Here is a 20,820-nt window from a genome sequence, read left to right on the forward strand (position 1 = left end):
CTGTCGGGAGTCGAGAATGTCACTGTGTGGGGGCAGATATTCAGAAGTCTCTTCAGCTGTGTTGTCTGGGTGCCTGGAGTTTTGCTCAGCCAGCAGAACTTAAGAGCTATTGCAGCGCCAGGAGGCAGAGAGAAAGCTCTCTGTATGGTCCAGAATGGAAAGGAGAGTGGGAGGAAATCACAGCCACGAGGCTGGAAATGAGCCAAAGACACCAAAAGATTTACCAGGGCAAGGAGAAGATGAAAATAAACAGAGAAAAGGTTTGCAAGACCAAAGTGTCAAAGATTTTTTTTCACTGCTTTATAGGCAAAATTTAAAAGAGCAATGTATGAATCAGGAATTATAAATAAATATTTGTTCCTTTATGTGGTCATGTTACTGTATTAACATTTATTTTTCATATTTATTCATCTTTGAAAAATCTAATTTCTCAAATGCAATTCCTTTTTTGACATTTTATTAACAATAGGAGCTATTGTTCTTGTCTGTAACAGATACTGATCAGAACTAATCAGCAACTATTAGGAACTGTGAGATATTTTGGTTATTTGGAAAAGTATAGGTATAGAGATGTATCTTAAAATATTTACCTATATTTTCAAAGTCCTGGTATCTATCTGAAGCTTTGTATAAAATCCAGTGAGGTGATTTCTACCTGATTTTAATCTTGGCACTTGGGAGGTGGGAGCTGGTGAAACGGAAGTTCAAGGTCATCCTTTTTGGCTATTTTAAAAAATCAAGGTCATCCAGGGTTGCATGAGATCCAGAAAAAGCAAAACAACAACGAAAATAAAAGGGAAATGGTATTCTTTTAATGTAACCTTGCGAGTCAGTTGCATTCCTGAGGACTTTTATATCGAATAATCATGTCAGGTAAGTGTCAGTTGGACAGGCCTTGATGCATGCTATGGAAGCCCTGATAAAGTAAACAGCATGGACAAACCCCAAAGTATGGCACAAATAAAAAAATCAAAGAGGATAGCAGGTTTTCTCCCCTTTCTCCTTATTATATTTGTGAGGGAAGTCCTGAATTCAAGTAAGGAAGAGACAATCACAACTACACTCAGATTTCAAGTGAACGAATCAAGCTAGAACTGAGCTTCAATTAGCTAAGAACATCTGACATGAAGGTTTCCTGGTATTTCATAATGAGAGGATCAAGAGACAAAGGAAGGAAGCTGGTGTTTGAGACAACATAAGACCCACTAACAGACAGAACAGTAGAGAAAGGCACCTTGGTGAAAGGCCCTGGCACAAGGCAGGGGCAGAGTTCAGGTGTAGGCTCTACTGCCTACCAGTGGTGGAGGAAGGTACCAGCTGGGCTCTGGAGTCCTTCGGACTCTGCATTTCTGTGATTATAATTCCTGTTTCTGGAGAAACATAGTTCCGGTTTCATTGAACAGCACAGGAGAGTGACTGGATAAGGTTTACTTTAGTGAGGGAGAACTTGCTCTTTTATTTCACTACCATTAGGGCTTCCTTCTGCATATGTTGTCATTATTATCTTGAAGTTTATAGTGTGATTTCTTGGGAAGATGGAGTAGAACATGATTATAATGCTTAGTTGGGGTGGGGTGGGGTAAATCTACTCCCTGGTACCAGGTCTCAATATTTCTCCTTGACAGTTAGCTCTGGCAGGTACAGGCCAGACTTGATTTATCTTAGCCAGTATGCTTAATGTCCAATGCCCATGCTGCTTCTTAAACACGGAGTTCCCCACAACTCCATGCGAGTTTAAACAGCAATAACTTATAGTTTCTGAGTTCCCCTCTGGGTGGAGCAAAATTAACTTACAAGCTCTGGCTGAATGAACTCAAGTTTTTATATCATTCATAGTATGTTCAGGTCAACCATTTAAGCACGTTTAAATAAGAATGAAAATGGAGATGGTTCACAGATTAAAATAATCTCTTGGCTTCCAGAAGAATTTGGCTGATGGGTTTTGGGTATCACTGAAATGGAAATACCAGGAAGGTTGTTACACAGGCACCCTCACCCTTCCCATACTTGCCTCAAGAGGAATGCACACGAGTCTTGCCATCCCTAATGTCAATATGTTTAAAACACCACCACTGTAACACTCAGCGTCAACACCCCTGGGAAGACCTATTTACTGAATGGGGAAACTGACAAACTGATAGTTTCTCACAATTCTTGATAAATAAGTATAAAAATGAAAACAGTGTGCACATGTGTGTGTGCCCATGCTCATCAATGTGCACATGTGTGCTCATGTTCATCAGTGCGCACATGTGTATGTGCTTAAGTTCATCATTGTGCACATGTGTGTGTGCTCATGATCATCAGTGTGCACACATACATATTCAAGCTCATTCATGTGCATATGTGTGTCTTCACACTCATCAGTGTGAACATGTGTATGTGTTTAAGTTCATCATTGTGCACATGTGTGTATATTCATGTTCATCATTGTGCACATGAGTGTGCTCAAGTTCATCAGTGTGCACACATGTGTATTCATGTTCATTCATGTGCACATGTGTGTATTCACACTCATCAGTGTGCACATGTGTATACTCAGATCATCAATGAGCACATGTGTGTTCATTTTCATCAACGTGCACATATATTTATTCACACTCATCAGTGTGCAAACTTGTGTTTGCTCATGCTTATCAGTGTGCCTGTATGTGTGCTCATATACTCACCAGTGTGCACATGTGTGTGCTCACACTTATCAGTGTGCACATTGTGTGTGTGCACATTCTTGCTCATGAATGTAGGAGAGAGAGATGAGATATTCATACTCAGGTTTCTTCAACTGGACTAAGTACTAATTTTTGAGCCCTTTAATTTTTATATAAGAACTCTGCCTCCAGAAGAAATAGAAGCAGCACTAACCCTTGTTTGGCCCTCCTGTGGGAACCCACAGATGATCTGAAGATCCAGTCAGTGTGGGAAAAGTCTCCCTTATCTCCAGATTGAGTGAAAGAAGGTGATATACTATGAAGTAAAAATTCATAAATACATAAATTACTTGACTACTTCCTTTGATGATAAAAATAGGCTCAAAATTGAAGAGAACAAACAAATCATTTCTTCTTTTTAGGTAATTTCTACTTCTCTGAACACATAGGTACGTGAGGGGGCATCCATGAGATGACAGGCAGGGAAGCTAGATACCTGCATTGGCCTTATGTGAATCTGCCTATCTTGTGTGAGACAATTTGTTAAATTCTATTCTTATGATGTGTAGAAACCACTCCATGTCCACACATTTATCACTCAGATGCAAAACAAAATGCAAAATACCAACTCTCTAAAGTTGAGCCAGATCTTTCTTGTCTTTGTACAATCTAAGCTTATAAAAAATTTATGGAAATGAAATATTTTATGAATGATCAAATTTGCTAAACTTTTAACCATTGTTCTTGGTGAAACAAAATGGTCTACATTATGTTGTATTGCTATAAAGATTCTGACCAAAATGTATTTCCAAAAGAGAATATTGTTGCTTTGTTACCTGTTTTTATCTACCCTTAGGCATTACATCAATAAATAACTTTCTGGGAGATTTTTTTTCTCTAAAAGCTCTTCTATCCAGGACAAACATTATCTTCTCAATAGAATGTTAGTCTCTCTTAGGCCAAGATTTATACCTTGTCACAGGGTCCCCAAACAGATACTCAATATCTTTCCATCTACCAGGGCATAGAATATGTAGATTTAGGTTTGAGGAAAGATAGACCATTGACTAATAGTAGACGAATCTTACACTGTGGGAACTCAAAGTATCTCCTATTATTTCTCTCGCTGCCAAGAATATCTCCATAACCAATTCTCAGAATGTCACTGTTGTTTGCACCAATGGGCCAATGTATTGCTTTTGAAAGCATTCTTATATGGAAATCTTTGACTTTTATTCTAAGTGTATTCTTTTTAATTGACTTCTTAAATACTTTAAACTTCTGGATTCTCTTTCTGTGAATACAGATCTGGGGAGTAGGAAACACATAGTAGTTATGTCAGAGAAAGAGAACCACAAGTTATATCTGCTTCCCTTCCTTCTACCTCAGCATAAAAAACACAGAATATGGCACACTAAAAACATTGCTAGCCCAGTGTAGGTCTACAGAAAGTCAGTTTGTTCTTATCACTGTGAATTTTTGGTGATGGGTGCTTGGCCTTTTCATGAGATGTTGATTCCCTGGATGGATAAATAATTGTATTTTCTTAATGTCTGACTTAGTACATTATCATTTTTTTTTTTTTGGTTTTTCGAGACAGGGTTTCTCTGTGGCTTTGGAGCCTGTCCTGGAACTAGCTCTGTAGACCAGGCTGGTCTCGAACTCACAGAGATCCGCCTGCCTCTGCCTCCCGAGTGCTGGGATTAAAGGCATGCGCCACCACCGCCCGGCTAGTACATTATCATTTTTAAGAGAAATAATAAATTCACATAAAAATGATCTCTTGACTAATCTTGAAATCATCATTAACAATACCACTCTTTCATACTTCAGCAAAATATTCAGTGTTTTGAGTTTTTTAGCATTCAGAAACAATGATTGGAGAATTATGAATTGGCTCAAGCACTTCGGAAATAGCTTAGCATATGAGAATAGTAAATCCACAGTTCTTGAATTAGTTTTTGCTCTTCACAGAGAGAGAATATAGAGAAGATATAGTAGATCTCAGTTCAACAGACCATTATGGGTTCTTTTTTATGTAATCTCGGATCTCAAGTCCTCTGATCTCAGTAATGGATTGCTTAATAATGAAGTCACACATGGAGAAATGCCTCCTGGTATTATTTCCTAGTATGAATGTTATAGAATGCAAATATATAACATAGTCACAGTGTTGTTAGGTGACATGCTATGCAATCATAACTATGCATGTGGTATTTCACTACCCAAACAAAATCAGTATACAGTGTAAGAGTGTATCCTTTCTTTTAACAGATGAGTTAAATAAGTAACACTATCACTTACACTAACAGCACAAAGTCCACATGACTCTCTGAAGTGTCCCAGAAAACTGGGATAGGATTGGGACAAAGCAGAAGTACATGGCTTGAGCTTTCCACAGCATGCTCCAGACTCCTGTAAAAAGCATTGCCAGGTTCCTATGGCACTTCATCTCTGCCATTGTAGCCTTAACCTAGCTGATTCACCAAGTACTATTCCTATCATTGTTCTCAGAACTTCTATCATAATGTAGGAGACAGAAAATATTCAACAATGAATGGATCATTGTTTTAACAATGGATGAGTTACGCCACACTGTTGTTTGCTGGATATTCAGAGGCCCTTTCCAGACTGCGCCTGTCCTGAGTGGTCAGACTGTCACCTTTTGAAGTAATGTGGTTGAGAAAATTATGGCATACCTGTAGATTAAAGAAATAGCCTCTTATATTTTATTCACAGAAGATTAATTTATATGCTATAATTAAATGAGAAATGATCTAATATTAAATAACTATATACTGTTCAACATTTAAAATACTTAAAAATAAGCAGAAGTAAATAAACTAAAATGTGAAGGCTACATATTATTTGTGGTAAGAATTATTTTATGTTTCTAAATTGAAAACTATCTATTGTGTTTGTGTATGTGCTGCTGGGCGTACATGTATGTATGCATCCAAAAAGAGCCTGGATATATATGTAGGTACAGAAATATCACAATGTATGGGTAATTAATATTCACCAATGATTTTATCAAAAATATCCATAGATAAGTCATATTTTATTCTAATTGATTATTGTGAAATAGGGCCGTCTTTTAAACTATTGTCCTAGACCATGAAATGTTACAAACAAACCTAGCACTCTTGTGGTTGAGAATTTTTTGCCTGAGGCCATATACTTCACTTAGACATTGTCTTCACTAAGAAGAGTGTTAGCAATCAAGTAATTGCTGCTTGAGGCCTAGGTGTACATTGGGCTATCTATATCACTGGAGTGTTGCAAACTTTTTCTTTTTGGGTCACCAACCAGCTCCCAAATCATGACATGGAGATTTATTGCTGGGTTTGAATGCTTGAGCTAGCTTAGGTTTCTTTTTTAACTTAAATTAACCTGTTTCTCTTTATCTACCTTTTGCTTTAGGACTTTTTACCTTTCTTGCTTTTGTATATCTTAATTTCACTGCTGTTAGTGTCTGACTGACTAGTGGGCTGCCTGGCTTCTGGCCACAGGCATTTCCCTTGTTCTCTCCTTCTTCTCTGGTTCCTCCTGCCCTTAAGCCTTTATTTCTTCTCCTATTTATTTTCTCTTCACAGTGGTCCTTTTTTTCTGTCTCCTTCTTAGCTATTGGCTATTATATTAGACCAATCAGGTACCTTAGGCAAATAAAGTGAGACAGATGCAACTCATTGATACATGATTAAACACACATCCTTACATTGTTAAACAAATAAAGTGTAAACAAAAATAACACACCTTTACACAGTTAAAGAAATATCCTATGAGTGACCTCCACAGGAACAGGCTCCAGCCAGTGATCTCCACGAGACCAGACATAAGCCACCAGCCTCCATGGGACCTGGCCCAGGTCAGTAACATCTTTGGAAACAGACATGAGACAGGGGCACCCACACGAGTAGGAACAAGTAAGTGACCTTCTCAGGAGCAGGCACTAGCCAGTTGCCTCCTCAGGAGCAGGTAAGAGGGAGCAGGACTGAACCAGAGACCCCTGTGTGATAGGACTCCAGCCAGAAACTTCCTCTGGAGCAGACCTGAGAAAGTGATGTCTGTGTGAGCAGGCCTGAGCCAGCAAACTCCACAGAATCAGGCCCAGTCCAGTGACCTTCGCCAGAGGAAGCCCAAGTCAGTGACATCCACTGGAGCAGACCCAAGCCAGCAACCTCCTCCAGAGTAGGCCGGAGCTAGTGATCTATATGGGAACAGCCCAAGCCAACCACCTTCATTGAATCAGGCTTGAGCAAGCAACCTCTGCTAGAGCAGGCCCAAACCAGTGACCTCCTCCAAAGCATGCTTGAGCCAGAGACCTACAGAGTAGCAGGCCCGAGCCAAACACCTCTGCAGGATGAGGCTTGAGCTAGCTACCTCTGCAGGACCAGGCCTAAGCCAGCCTATTTGATGACAATAGGCTCAAATGACTTCTGGGGTTGCACAGCGACTTGAGGAAGAACCAAGAGACCTCCAGGAATGCTGGGTGACTTCTAGAGTGACTGGAACTATGGCTCTGATCCCAACAGAAGGAGAAACCATCTGAGCCTTGGATCCACTGGTACCTAGAAGAGTGATCACCAGAGATATGGCCCCAAATATATTAGTCAGAGATAAAGATGGGTAGACCAGGTAAGAACGCACTCAATGCCACAAAGAACAACATGACATCAACAAAAACTAGTGTCTCTAAACCAGCAAGACTTGAATATCACAATACAGATAAAGCAGAAGAAAATGACCTGAAAATAACTTTAGGAGAATGTTTGAGGCCACTAAAGAGGAAATGAAAAATTCTCTCAAAGAAACAGAAAAAAAGACAAACAAAAGTTGGAAGAAATTAACAAATCCTTAAAAAAAAAAGACAAGAAAAAGCAATCAAAAGATGAAAAAATATTTCAAGACTTGAAAATAAAAATAGAGATAATAAAGAAAATACAAACTGAGAGAATTTTGGAAGAAGAAAATATGGGGAAATGATCAGGAACAACGAATGCAAGCATAGACAGCAGAATACAAGAGATGGAAGAGAGAATCTCAAGCATTGAAGATGCTATAAAGGAAATAGACTCATCAGTCAAAAAAATTGATAAATCTAACAAAAGCTTAACACAAAATATCCAGAAAATATGGGACATTATGAAAAGACCAAATCTAAGAATAATAGGGATAGAAGTTTAACTCAAAGCACAGAAAATATATTTAACAAAGTTATTAAAGAAAACTTCCCCAACCTAAAGAAAGATACACATATGAAGATAAAAGAAGCCTACAGAACACCAAATAGGCTGGATCAAATAAAAAGTTCCCTTGCCACATAATAATCAAAACACTAAAGATACAAAATAAAGAAATAATATTAAGAGCTGCAAAGGAAAAAGGCCAAGTTACATATAAAGACAGACCTATCAGAACTACACTAGACTTCTCAATGGAAACAATAAAAACCAGAAGGTCCTGGTCAAGCAATATGCAGACATTAAGAGACCACGGATGCCAGCCCAGACTACTATACACAGCAATACTTTCAATCACCATAGATGGACAAAACAAGATATTCCGTGGCAGAACCAGATTTAACCAATATCTAGCCACAAACCCAGCCCTACACAAAGTACTAGAAGGAAAACTCCAACCCAAGGAAGTTAACTATATCCACAAAACAGACAATAGATGATCTTACAACAGCCAATCCCAAAGAAGGTAAAAACATACACAATGACATCTCCAACAAGAAAAACTTAACAGGATATAGCAATCACTGGTCATTAATATCCCTTAATATAAATGGACTCAATTCACCTATAAAGAGACACAGGCTAAAAGATTAGATATGAGAACAAAATCCATTCTTCTGCTGTATGCAAGAAACACTCCTAAAAGACAGATATTATCTCCAAGCAAAGGTTTAGAAAAAAAAATCCAATCAAATAGACCTAAGAAACAATCTTGTGTAGTTATCATAATATCTAACAAAATAGACTTCAAACTAAAATCAATCAAAGGAGACAAAGAAGGACATTTCATATTTGTCACAGGAAAAATCCATCAAGAAGAAATTTAAATACTGAACATCTATGCCCCAAATATAAGGCACCCTCATTTGTAAAGGAAATACTACTAAAGCTTAAGTCATACACTAAACCCCACACACTAATAGTAGGAGACTTCAACACCCCACTCTCACCACTGAACATGTCTGCCGGACAGAAACTTAATAGAGAAATAAGGGAACTAATAGAAGTTATGACTCAAATGAACTTAACAGACATCTATAGAACATTCCATCCAAACGTAAAAGAATATACCTTTTTCTCAGCACCTCATGGAACCATCTCAAAAACTGACCACATACCAGGTAACAAAACAAACCTCAACAGATACAAAAAATGTAATAATCCCATGTATATTATCAGATAACCATAGCATGAAATTAGAATTCAACAGCAATACTAATTTCAGAAAGCCCACAAACACATGGAAATTAAACAGTACTCACCTGAATCATCCATGGGTCAAGGAAGATATAAAGGAAGAAATTAAAGATTTCCTAAAATTCAATGAAATGACCATGCAATATACCCAAATTTATAAGACACAATGAAAGCTATGTTAAACAAAATTCATGGCACTAAATTCCCGCATATAGAAGTTGAAAAAATATCTCACACTAGTGAGTTAATAGAATACCTGATAACTCAAGGACAAAGAGAAGTAAACTCACCAAGGAGGAAGAGATGGCAGACAATAATCAAATTAAGAGCTGGAATCAATGAAATAGAAACAAAGAAAACAAGACAAAGAATCAATGAGACAAAGAGTTGGTTCTTTGAGACAATCAACAAAACAGACAAACCTTTATCCAAATTAACCAAAAGACAGAGAGAGAATATTCAAATTGCCAAATCAGAAATAAAAAGGGGGACATAACAACAGACATGAAGGAAATTCAGAGAATCATCAGGTCATACTTTGAAAACCTGTACTCCACAAAACTGGAAAACTTAAAGGAAATTGACAGTTTTCTGGATAAATATTACTTACCAAGTTAAATCATGATCAAATATGCAAATTAAATAGACTTATAACTGCTAAAGGAATAGAAACAGGAAACAGTCATCACAATCTCCCAACCAAAAAAAAAAATCCAAATGGTTTCGGTACAGAATTCTTAATACCAATACTCCTCAAATTGTTCCATACAATAGAAACAAAAGGGACATTGCCAAATTCTTTTTACAAGGTTACAATTACCCTGATACACAAACCACAAAAAGACATTATCAGGAAAGAGAATTACAGACCAATCTTATACATGAACATGATGCAAACATACTCAGTAAAACACTGACCAACCAAATTCAAGAACACATCAGAAAAATCATCAATCATGACCAAGTAGGCTTCATCCCAGCGATGCAGAAATGGTTCAACCTACAAAAATCTGTCATTGTAATCTACCATATAAACAAACTGAAAAAAAAAACCCACATCTAATAACTCATTAGATGCTGAGAAAGCCTTTGACAAAATACTACATCCTTCATGATAAAGGTCTTGGAGCGAGCGATACAAGGAACATACATAAACATAATAAAGGTAAAATACAGCAAGCCAACAGCCAACATCAAACTAAATGGAAACACTAAGTGATCCCACTGAAATCAGGAACAAGACAAAGTTTCCCCTCTCTCCATATCTATTTAATATAGTACTTGAGGCTTTAACTAGAACAATAAGACAATAAAAGGAGATCAAAGGCATACAAATCAGAAAAGAAGAAGTCAAACTCTCATTATTTGTTGATGATATAATAGTTTACACAAGTGACCAGAAAAATTTTACCAAGAACTCCTACAACTTATAAACACCTTCAATAATGCAGAAGGATATAAGACTAAATAAAAAATCAGTAGCCCTCCTTTATAGAAATAATAAATAGGCTGAGAAAGATATTAGAGAAACATTGCCCTTCACAATAGCCACAAATAAGATAAAATTTTCCATAGTAATGCTAACCAAACAGTTAAAGACCTGTATGACAAGAGCTTTAAATCTTTGAAGAAAGAAATTGAAGAAAACACCAGAAAATGGAAAGATCTCCCATGTTCTTGGGTAAGTAGAATTGACATAGGAAAAGTGGCAATCTTACCGAAAGCAATCTACCCATTCAATGCAACACCCATCAAAATTCCAGCAAAATTCTTCCTCAGAAGAACAACACTCAACTTTATATGGAAAAGCAAAAATATCTAGAACAGCCAAGACAATCTCGTACAATAAAGAAACTTCTAAAAGCCTCACAATCCCTGACTTCAAACACTACTACAGTGCTACAGTACTGAAAACAGTCTGGTAATGACATAAAACAGACAGGAAGACCAATGGAACTGAATAGAAGACCCATATATCAATCCACATACCTACAAAACACCTAATTTTTGATAAAGAAGCAAAATATATAAAATGGAAAAAAGAAAGCATATTCAACAAATGGTGTTGGCATAACCAGATATCAACATGTAGAAGAATGAAAATAGATTGATATCTGTCACCATGCATAAAACTCAAGTCCAAATAGATAAAAGACCTCAACATAACACCTCATGGAAGAGAAAGTGCGAAGTACACTTGAATGCATTGGCACAGGAGACAACTTCCTAAATATAAACCCAGTAGCACAGAAACTGAGTGCAACAATTGATAATTCGAACCTCCTGAAACTGAGAAGATTCTGTAAAGCAAAGGACATGGTCAATAAGACAAAACGGCAGCCTACAGAATGAGAAAATATCTTCACAAACCCCACATCAGACAGAGGACTGATCTTCAAAATATACAAAGAACTCAAGAAATTTGTCATCAAAAAAACAAATAATCCAATAAAAAATGAGGTAAGGACCTAAACAGAGAACTTTCAATAGATGGATCTAAAATGGCTGAAAGACACATTAAAAAAATGCTCAACATCATTAGCCATCAGAGAAATGCAAATCAAAACAACTCTGAGATTCCATCTTACACCTGTAAGTATGGCCAAGACCAGAAACACTGATGACAACTTATGCTGGAGAGGATGTGGGGTAAAGGGAACACTTCTCCATTGCTGGTGGGAATGCAAACTGGTACAGTCTCTTTGGATATCAGTGTGGTGATTTCTCAGAAAATTAAGAAACAACCTTTTTCAAGACCCAGCAATACTACTTTTGGTTATATAACCAAAGGTTATATTCTCAATTATACTACAAGGACATGTGGTCAACTATGTTCAATGTAGTATTATTTGTCATAGACAGAACCTGAAAACAACCTAATTTCCCCTCAACTGAATAATGGATAAAAAGGTGTAGTACATTTGCACAATGGAGTATTACACAGTAGAAAAAATAAATGTCATCTTGAAATCTATGGCCATATGGATCAATCTAGAAAACATCATATAGAGTGAGGTAACCCAGATCCAGAAAGACAAATATCATATGTACTCCTTTATTAGTAGCTTTTAGACATAAAGCAAATAAAAACCAGTCTATGATTTAGAATCCCAGAGTACCTAGACATAAAAGAGGACACCAAGAGAGACATACATGGATCTAATCTATACGGGAATCAGAAAAACACAAGATATCCTGAATAAATTTGGAGCGTGGGGATCATGGGAGAAGGTAGGAGTGAGGGAGGGGATTAGAAAAAATATATAGCTCAATAAAAACAATAAGAAAAAGAAAAAACTTAAAAAAATATCCTGCAGCATAAACAAATATAATACATCTTTGCCTAGTGAAAATAATATTCTGCAACCCTGGAGCTCCTACAGTTTAGGTACTCATTGAAGGTAGTTACATTCTCCTCTAAATGGCTTCTTTGGGGTGGTGTTCCTGCTTAAATATACCTGTTTGTGGTGGGTGTACCTGCTTAAATTAGCCATTACTGAGTAATAGGTGTGCAGGGTTTCCCAAATTATCCGAATATCTTATTAGTAAATACAAAGCAGCCTTTAAAAATTTTTTGTTATTTCAATTTTTTTCATTAAGGCATAATCTGCTTTAGCCATGTTACTGAATTTGAAATTATAATTCTCTTCCTTTTTCATCCTTTGCATGTATAGGAATATATATATGAAGAAGACAGTGAAGGGTTTCTGTTAATAAACACATATTTGAGGCTCATTCCCGCTCACCCTTTGGGATTGCAGCTTTCTCACCTTCAGCAGTCTATGCTATTTCTCATGTCTAAAAGACAGAGAGAAGAATTATCTTTAGCTCCGGCTAGACTGGATGTGGATAATGTATAGCACCTCACTGATTTTTTAGAAGTACTAAATAATTGCTGTAACATACAACAAATATAAGGAGGAAAATTCTAAGCACTTAATAAATATCCACTTTTACTCTTTCTCTTGGCATTACTAATGAACAAATCTAAGAGAGGAAACAAATCAGACAATAGCCTTGAAAGATAGATCTATAATTAAGAACACACTGCTGCCATGAATCTACTCTGTAAATCAATGAAAATCTAAAGGCTCTTGTAACATCAGAACCCAGTTTTAATCAACTGTCTCAGAAAATTGGAAAGCACTAATATGACATTGATCAGATTGGCATATTGTATAGAAAGACAGTGGAAAATAGCTTTGAACCAATCTCAGTTAACAATATAGATGGAAAAGTGTAATAGTTAAGACCTAATAACTTCAAAAGAATATTGAATACACTGGGAAATACCAAGTATTCCCTCAAAGAGAAAACTATATAAGCAAAACAACTGAGTTACTTCAATAAATTCAGAAAAAAATAAACTTTAACACAAATTTGTGTTAAAATGCTCCATAAAATAAAAATACACATAGAGATGTTTAGTGCTTCTCTTAGAAGTTTTTAGCAAACATCATACTTAATGTTAGGTCTTCATTAAGGAAAATATTATGCAATATAAAAGTCTGAAAAGGAAAAAGATTTGTTAAACAATGTGATGGTCACATAATTAGATAATAACAAATTTTTAAGAGCAGTGTGATTGACTGACTATAGGCTACACAGCTGGTATAATTAACCCAATGCTTTGCCATATAACAGTCCTGTAGAATATGCTACAGAAACAAATCTCATCTTTTAGCTACTACTGGGTTTTTAGAGACAGGACTAGAATATTCCTTTTTCTTGAAGATTGTAAAAAATTTACAGAGAGTCATAAGCACTCATTAAATGCCTGAAATTATCTCACACATTGTGTTAAAATATAGACAGAAACATCATTAAGATAGACAAATAAGCAGAAAACAATGGAAAATTCTTGGTTTAGCATTTCAAAGAAGACATTGAAATGTCTCATAAACACTAGAAAGGTTGACCAACCTGATTAGCAATCAAGTAAACACAATCCAAAACTGCAGCAGGATGTTCTTCATGCTTACAATTGCCCTGTTGTTGAGTAACTACTCTACCCACACTGCTACAAGAGTGCAGACTGTTACAATCCAGAAACATTAAGGATGGCGTGTAAGATAATAGAGCAATTGTACTCTTAAGATATAAGCCCTAGGAAAATTTTCACAAGAACCCTAAAAGGCACGGACCAGATTGTTCTAAACAGTATTGTCTGTAGTAAATAACTTGATGCAGCCTAAGTGTCCTTCAGTAAACGAATACTCTCTGAAAATCATGGGAGCATATTCATATTCACGTTTAGAGACTTACACACAGTCCTGTGAATAAGTACCAAGAAAATGCAAATTCGGAGCTAAGCAGCAATAGCCTCAAAAGTAAGGTGGAAGGAGAACATATCCCTAAAATTGTCTTCTCATTGTCCCATGTCTGTCTACCTTGGCACTGGTGCTTATATACTTCAGCACTCATGCAAACACACATGCACACACATATGGACACACACACACATGCACACATACACACACATGCACACAACATGATAACTAATAACCTAATGAACGTTTCTAAAGTGTATTCATCAACATGATAAATATCAAAAGCATAGTATCAACTATAATTTGGACACTGTATCTCTCACTTCCTCTCACAACCCAAAAAGATCATTGTAATGATTTCTTTCCTGCAAGACTGAATTTCCCATATGCACTTATTACTCCCTTGAGCACAGAAGTTGATGCATCTTGTCCTTCACTTTCCCTTCATCTAGACTTTTGGGTGATAGAACACTGAAAGAGGTGACTACATTTAACATCTACAAATCCTCTCCTCCCACTACCTTCTCTAAACTTGCTTTGGTTCCCTTACTTTGAAAGTAGATACTCAGGAGTTTATCCACAAATATTGTTTGTGTTTCTCTATCATTTTAAGATTGTAAATAGGTAGTATGCCCACATTTCAGAAATTCTAAGAAGTGAATATTTTTATTAAGAAATTATTAATACATTTTTCTCATTTTGCATAGCTATACTCGTTCCTACTCCCTCCCCTCCACTGGTCCCATCTTTCCTCCACCTCTCCCCATCTACTTCTCAGAAAGGTTAAGTCTTCCCATGGGGAGTCAACAAAGTCTCACACTTCACTTCCAGGCAAAACCAAGCTTTCCCCCACCCCTTTGTATCTAGACTGAGCATGGTATCCCTCCAAAGAGAATGCGCTCCAAGATGCCAGTTCAAGCATTAGGAATAAATCCTTGTCCCGCTTCCAGTAGCCCCACAGACTGCCCAAGCCTCACAACTGTCCCCCACATTCAGTTGGCTTGATATGGTCCTATGCAGTTTCCCCTGCTGTCAGTCCAGAGTCAGTGAGCTCTTACTAGGTCAGGTCAGTTGTTTCTATGAGTATCAACACCATGGTCTTGACCCCTTTGCTCATATTATCGCTTCTCCATTTCTTGGGCTGGTCTCTGGTAGCTCAGTCCAGTGTTTCACTTTAGATCTCTGTATCTGCTTCCACCAGTTGCTGGATGAAGGTTCTATAATGACAGTTAAAGTAGTCATCAATTTTATTACAGGGGAAAGCTTATTCAGATTCCCTCTCCACTGTTGCTTACAGTCTTAGCTTGAGTCATCCTTGTGGATTCTGAGGATTGCACTCTCTCTCTCTCTCTCTCTCTCTCTCTCTCTCTCTCTCTCTCTCTCTCTCTCTCTCCTTCCCTCTTGAGCATCCCATTCTACTGGTTGGTTGAAAAAAAAGACATCTTGAAATTTGCATGTAAATGGATGGAACTAGGAAAAAAACCATCCTGAGTTAGGTATCCCGGACCCAGATAGACAAACATGGAATATACTCACTCATAAGCGGATATTAGACGTAAAGCAAAGGATAACCAGCCAATAGTCCATGGTCCCATAGAAAAAGCTAGGTGACAAGGAGAACCCCACAAGAGACATACATGGATGCACCTGGGAAAAAGAAGCAGACAAGATTTTCTGAAAAAATTGTGAGTGTGAGGGGAAAGTAGAAGGGAGGGTAGGAAGGGAGGGGAAAAGAGAAGGGGAAGTTTGGGGAGAACAAGAGAAGTGAATATTTTTAAAACTTTAAATTTGTATGTATGTGTCTGTGCACACACACGTGTTCCAGGGATTTAACTCAGGTCACCAGACTTGTGCAGCATGCACCTTTACACACTCAGTTAACTTGTTATCCTAGTTCCCACAGAGTTTATACACTGCAGGATCTCTTCTTTTTACCATATTTTTTTTCTTTTAAGTAATTTCTCCCAGTTATTACTTTTTTGTGCATTAGCTCAGCTTATTTGTGCTACATAAACAAATATAAACATACTTGCTGTCACTGGCATGGATGCAATTGTAGAATGGCCTACCAAATGCTGCTGTGTTCATTTTAGCTTGATGGGTCATGGGTTGTATTTCATATCAACTTGTAGAATCTTCACAATTTTTGTGTGTTTGTGTACATCTGTGTGTGCCTGTACACATGTGCTTGTGTGTGGAGGTCTGAAGTTGATATCACGTCTTCTTCAACAACTTGCCATCTCATATCTCATTTCTTGAAAGAGGTTCTTTCACTGAGCTTAGAATTTATTGACTTTCCCAACACTGGGGTGACAGGCATGCACCTCCATGCCTAGCCTTTTTTGTGAAGTCCAGGAGACTGAATTGGGTCTGCAGGCTTGCAGTGCAAGAGCTTTAAAAGGAGCCTTCTCTCTTGCCTCTTTCAATTACTTTTTGCAATGATTAATATTCAACTGAATGTAAAAATGCATGATTTCCTTTACTGAACAATTCCCATATGTTTGTATTACAATGGTTTAATATTAACTTTGTATGTAAACATCATATAAAAGTATGAGGATGGATTTCCAGAGTGAATCCCATAGGTCAAAATGAATGGAAATTTTGATGCATTCCTTTGTGTAAGTAGTGTGCCAGCTTACATTTCTAGCAATGTATGGTACAACCTGCTCCCTTACAGCCTTCAGGGTTTTTATATATATATAATTTTCCAACTATACATATATAGAAAATGATAATTCTAACTGGATCTTTTTAACTAAGCATAACAAATGCCTCTTTATTCATTTAAAAGTTCAGCTTTCCTTTTTCTGTGAATGCTTTTTAGTGATTTATTTATTATTTATTTCAGTTCTCTGAAAATTCCTCACAGTATATTTTGATCATATTTGCTTTTCTTCCTTCAGATCTTCCCAGACATACCCTCCTCGCCTTCTCATCCAACTTAGCATCTTTTTATTCTTCATTTTCACTTAGATCATTGATCTCATTAAGTCCTGATTATTTAAATGCTGGAGATATTAGCCATTGAATCTCTGGCATACTCTTTTTTTTATTTTTATTTTTTTTTCTTTTTAAATTTTTAATTAAAATTTTCACCTGCTCCCCGTTTCCCATTTCCCTCCCCTCCTCCCAAATATTGCCCGCTCCCCCCACTTCCCTCCCCCTATCCCCACTCCTCTTCTCCTCCCCCCACTTCATTCCCCCTCCCTCTCGATACTGAAGAGCATTCCAAATTCCCTGCCCTGCAGGAAGACCAAGGTCCTTCTATCTATGTCCAGAAAGGTGAGCGTCCAAACAGGCTAAGCTCCCACAAAACCAGTTCATGTATTAGGATCGAAACCTAGTGCCATTGTCCTTGGCTACTCATCAGTCTTCATTGACCGCCATGCTCAGAGAGTCCGGAATCAACCCATGCTTATTCAGTCCCAGACCAGCTGGCCTTGGTGGGCTCCCAATAAATCAGTTCCACTGTCACAGTGGGTGGGTGCATCCCTCGTGGTCCTGATTTTTTGCTCATGTTGTCCCTCCTTCTGCTCCTCATTTGGACCTTAAGAGCTCAGACCGTTGCTCCAAATTGAGACTCTGTCTCTACCTCGATCCATCGCCAGATGAAGGTTCTAAGGTGATATGCAAGATATTCATCAGTATAGGATAGGGTCATTTCAGGTTCCCTCTCCTTAGTTGCCCAAGGTACCAGCTGGGGACATATTCCTGGACACCTGCGAACCCCTCAAGAGTCAAGTCTCTTGCCAACCCTAAGATGGCTCCCTTAGATAGGATATATACTTCGCTGCTCCCGTATCCATCCTTCCTATATCCCAACCATCCCAATCCCCCGAGCTCCTCCCATCCTCCCCTTCTCATATTTCTCATCCCATTTCCCCTTTGCCCCATGCCACCTCACCCGCAAGTTCCCAGTTTTTGCCCTGCAATCTTGTCTACTTCCCCCTCTCCATGCGGATGACTATATGATTTTCTTTGGGTTCACTTTCTTATTTGACTTCTATAGGATCACACATTATATGCTTAATGTCTTTTATTTATGGCTAGAAACCGATTATGAGTGAGTACATCCCATGTTCCTCTTTTTGGGTCTGGGATACTTCACTCAGGATAGTGTTTTCTATTTCCATTCATTTGCACGCAAAATTCGAGAAGTCATTGTTTTTTACTGCTGAGTAGTACTCTAATATGTATATATTCCACACTTTCTTCATCCATTCCTCCATTGAAGGGCATCTAGTTTGTTTCCAGGTTTTGGCTATTACAAACAATGCTGCTATGAACATAGTTGAACAGATACTTTTGTCATTTGATGTGGCATCTCTTGGGTATATTCCCAATAGTGGTATTACTGGATCTTGGGGTAGGTTGATCCCAAATTTCCTGAGAAATCGCCACACTGATTTCCAAAGTGGTTGCACAAGTTTGCATTCCCACCAGCAATGAATGAGTGTGCCTCTTTCTCCACAACCTCTCCAGCAAAGGCTATCATTGGTGTTTTTGATTTTAGCCATTCTGACAGGTGTAAGATGGTATCTCAAAGTTGTTTTAGTTTGCATTTCCCTTATCACTAAGGAGGTTGAGCATGACCTTAGGTGTCTTTTGGCCATTTGAATTTCTTCTGTTGAGAATTCTCTGTTCAGATCAGTGCCCCATTTTTTTCTTGGGTTCATTAGCATTTTAAAGTTTAGTTTCTTGAGTTCTTTATATATTTTGGTGATCAGACCTTTGTCTGTAGCAGGGTTGGTGAAGATCTTCTCCCAGTCAGTGGGTTGCCTTTTTGTCTTAGTGACAGTGTCCTTTGCTTTACAGAAGCTACTCAGTTTCAGGAGGTCCCATTTATTCAATGTTGTCCTTAATGTCTGTGCTGCTGGGGATAAACGTAGGAAGTGATCTCCTGTACCCATATGTTGTAGAGTACTTCCAACTTTTTCTTCTATCAGGTTCAGTGTGTTCAGACTAATATTGAGGTCTTTAATCCATTTGGACTTGAGTTTTGTGCATGGTGATAGATATGGATCTATTTTTATTCTTCTACACGTTGACAACCAGTTCTGCCAGCACCATTTGTTGAAGATGCTCTCTTTTTTCCATTGAATACTTTTAGCTCCTTTATCAAAAATTAGGTGTTCATAAGTTTGTGGGTTAAAATCAGGGTCTTCTACTCGGTTCCATTGATCGACTTCTCTGTTTTTATGCCAATACCAAGCTGTTTTCAATACTGAGGCTCTGTAATAGAGTTTGAAGTCAGGGATGGTAATGCCTCCAGACGATCCTTTATTATATAAGATTGTTTTGGCTATCCTGGGTTTTTTGTTTCTCCATATAAAGTTGATTATTGTCCTCTCAAGATCTGTGAAGTATTTTGATGGGATTTTAATGGGGATTGCATTGAATCTATAAATTGCCCTTGGTAGAATTGCCATTTTTACTATGTTGATCCTCCCTATCCAAGAGCAAGGGAGATCCTTCCATTTTCTGGTATCCTCCTCAATTTCTTTCTTCATTGACTTAAAGTTCTTGTCAAATAGATCCTTTACTTCCTTGGTTAGGGTTACCCCAAGATATTTTATGCTATTTGTGGCTATCGTGAAGGGTGATGCTTCTCTGATTTCCATCTCTGCTTACTTATCCTTTGTGTATAGGAGGGCAACTGATTTTTTGGAATTGATCTTGTATCCTGCAACGCTACTAAAGGTGTTTATCAGTTGAAGGAGTTCTTTGCTGGAGTTTTTGGGGTCGCTTATGTACACTATCATATCGTCTGCAAATAATGAAAGTTTAACTTCTTCCTTTCCGATTTGAATCCCTTTGATCCCCTTATGTTGTCTTATTGCTATTGCTAGAATTTCAAGCACTATACTAAAGAGGTATGGAGAAAGTGGACAACCTTGTCGTGTTCCTGATTTTAGTGGAATAGCTTTGAGTTTCTCTCCATTTAATTTCATGTTAGCTGACGGCTTGCTATAAATAGCTTTTATTATAGTTAGGAACGACCCTTGTATTCCTAATCTCTCTAAGACCTTTATCATAAAGGGATGTTGAATTTTGTCAAATGCTTTTTCAGCATCTAATGAAATGATCATATGGTTTTTTTCTTTCAGGTTATTTATATGATGGATTACATTGATAGATTTGCGTATGTTGAACCAGCCCTGCATCTCTGGGATGAAGCCTACTTGATCATAATGGATAATTTTTCTAATGTGTTCTTGGATTCGGTTTGCCAGTATTTTATTGAGTATTTTTGCGTCGATGTTCATGAGTGAGATTGGCCTGTAGTTCTCTTTCTTGGTTGTGTCTTTGTGTGGTTTTGGTATCAGAGTAACTTCAGCTTCATAAAAGGAATTTGGCAATGACTTCTCTGTTTCAATATTGTGAAATACATTAAGGAGTATAGGTATTAGGTCTTCTTGGAAGTTCTGGTAGAATTCTGCATTGAAGCCGTCTGGACCT

At 37.6% G+C, this 20,820-nt stretch overlaps 1 pseudogene; it reads left to right on the forward strand.

The window, feature by feature from the left end:
- Positions 1–866: 866 nt before the first annotated feature.
- The window catches only part of LOC130863391 (interferon-induced transmembrane protein 2-like), a 33,393-nt pseudogene continuing 13,439 nt past the window's right edge, over positions 867–20,820 (forward strand).

Source organism: Chionomys nivalis, chromosome 21 (assembly GCF_950005125.1).
Source record: "Chionomys nivalis chromosome 21, mChiNiv1.1, whole genome shotgun sequence".
In the NCBI taxonomy this organism is placed as follows: Eukaryota; Metazoa; Chordata; class Mammalia; order Rodentia; family Cricetidae; genus Chionomys; species Chionomys nivalis.